The sequence below is a fragment of the Frankliniella occidentalis genome, unplaced genomic scaffold, assembly GCF_000697945.3.
Source record: "Frankliniella occidentalis isolate FOCC.00 unplaced genomic scaffold, Focc_3.1 Scaffold13, whole genome shotgun sequence".
Taxonomy (NCBI): domain Eukaryota; kingdom Metazoa; phylum Arthropoda; class Insecta; order Thysanoptera; family Thripidae; genus Frankliniella; species Frankliniella occidentalis.
Window position 1 is genome coordinate 2,889,041 of NW_026267143.1, and position 2,591 is coordinate 2,891,631.

General features: G+C 51.1%; 1 protein-coding gene across 1 annotated transcript in view; it reads left to right on the forward strand.

The window, feature by feature from the left end:
* Nucleotides 1-2,591, forward strand: part of LOC113207194 (hornerin-like) — a 29,734-nt gene that overhangs the window by 15,304 nt on the left and 11,839 nt on the right. The window lies entirely within an intron of this gene.

Consider the following 2,591-nt stretch of genomic DNA (forward strand, 5'->3'; position numbering starts at 1 on the left):
GGGGTGGCGACGAGAGCGGTGAATCACGTCTCGAGACATCTCATTCCACTTTTGTTTGTACGCGCGCAACCAGTGAGTAGGGAGCGAGGGGCAGAGGGGCAGCAGGAGGATAATAGTTTTCCGAAATGAATCATAGTATATCCAGACTCTCGAGTAGTGTGTGTCGTCTGGGCACGTTTTTCGATTTTAAAAAAGTTACCCCTCCAAATTTTGTCCTTTTTTGATGTAGGTTCCGAGAATGACTTCGTTTTTCCCGTGCGACACGGTCTTCAGGTGGCAACCTTCCCTGAAAGTTGGAAAAACGACGACTTTTGCACGAGAAACGCCCGGTATGGACGGAAATCGGTTCAGAGCATCATAGAATTGTCCGCGTGGTACCATACGTTTCGAAAAGGAACAAAGAAACTTTTTTGGGCCCCACCAGCCCTTCTTGACCCAGCACAGGGCGTATCTACTTCGTTAAAGACGAAAATTAACCCAAAATGCACCATATATGCTCCAATAAACAAGGACCACGACCAGGAGGGGTGCCGTAGTCGACCCAGCAGAAGTTTTTTTGAGTGTCAGTATCACCGAAAGTACAGGGCAGGAGTCGGCAAATTTTCAGATCGGTGCAAGTGGCTGCAGCGGGGGGATAAGGAAGGTAGAGAACGGTCTGAGATGATGGAAATCAGATTAGGGGTGGCCCACGTGAAAAAAAAGTTTGGTGACACAGTAACGAACGCTACACTGCTAGATTCAGTTTTGCACGTAGATTACGAATTTCATAATTATATTGCTATATGGTGGCTTTCTGACAACCCTAACCTGGTTTTCATTATCTCAGACCGCTCTCCCACCTTCCCTATTCCCCCGCTGCAGCCACTTGCACCGATCTGAAAATTTGCCGACTCCTGCCCTGTACTTTTGGTGATACTGACACTCAAAAAAACTTCTGCCGGGTCGACTACGTCACCCCTCCTGGTCGTGGTCCTTGTTTAATGGAGCATATATGGTGCATTTTGGGTTAATTTTCGTCTTTAACGAAGTAGATACGCCCTGTGCTGGGTCAAGAAGGGCTGGTGGGGCCCAAAAAAGTTTCTTTGTTCCTTTTCGAAACGTATGGTACCACGCGGACAATTCTATGATGCTCTGAACCGATTTCCGTCCATACCGGGCGTTTCTCGTGCAAAAGTCGTCGTTTTTCCAACTTTCAGGGAAGGTTGCCACCTGAAGACCGTGTCGCACGGGAAAAACGAAGTCATTCTCGGAACCTACATCAAAAAAGTACAAAATTTGGAGGGGTAACTTTTTTAAAATCGAAAAACGTGCCCAGACGACACACACTACTCTCGAGAGTGAGTCGTGGCCCGTGTCTCACAGTATGGAGCGGGCCGGGCGTCTCACGGGGCACTAATGATTCCATCCTCCGTGGCCCGCACGTAATAACTTACCCACAAGCATCTCCGATTACCGGACGCCCTGCCCCGCCCGCCTGCCGGGGAGCTTCACCGCTGCATTCCAGGCTGGTCCCGCTGACCCACATGTGGGCTTTGGGGCGGGCGGTGCAAGCCGGTGCAAGCCCACGGCTGTCGTCGGCTCCACGTGCGACCGGAGGGATGTGGCGTCTCCAGTCTTGTGTGTGTGCCACAGCCTCGCAACACTCAGATAGTGGCAAGACATATTTATAAGCGTGATTCTTATACTGCAGTGTGTATCTTGAGCGATCTTGAGTTTTTTCTTGTGGTTGCGCTGTGCTAGTAGAGTCTGTTGTGCTCTGTGCGACCGAGTCAATGGTCCTGCCCAGAAATGGCGATATCGTTTCGATATCGCATATCGATTTGTGTCGCTTTTCGTGTCGCTAGCGACACGAAAGTGGGCACAAAAACGACATGCGATATCAAAACGATATCTATGTGATCTCGCCTAAAATTCCGGTGTCGCTCCATTTCTGGCGGTGATTTAGCTCTCTATCCTGAAGCCGGGTTTAATTTAACGGGTAACGACGTTACGACGTTTACGTTAACGTTATTTACGTACGACGTAATTTTTTTTGCATTTGGGGAAGCGTAACGTGTTTGCGTTTACGGGGTCCCGTAACGTCGTAACGAAGTTGGCGCGCATTGACGTAGAAACAACTTCCCCGTGCGCCTAAATTCTGTTGACACCCACACAAAAACTCGCTTCGGATGGGCCTTCCCCGACCTCCGGGAATATAGAGCTACAGTCGCGGAGACCACGCACCTACCATGCGTGCTGCAGCACTAATAAAAGCTTCACTGAAAACTGGTTGGCATTCTTCACAGAACGCCAAATATTGGGCGTCTTTAAGCGCCAAATATTGGCGTTCTTCAGAGGACGCCAATATTTTGGCGTCGTAAGACGCCAACCACTATAGAGTGACATTGACGGTGGCTTGTAAGCCGTCGTTGGCGGTGCGGGGTGCCCCCGGGGCAGTGCCCTCCTCGCCCCAACAAGTGGACCTTCCGGGATTGCCTCTGCCGTGCTGACAGGCCTCGTGTGAACCTTAAACGCCCTCAACTTGGGCGGGGGTGCCGTCGGCCGACACGGTGGACCGTGTTGTGACGCGATGGGGCGTGGTGGTGGGGGGG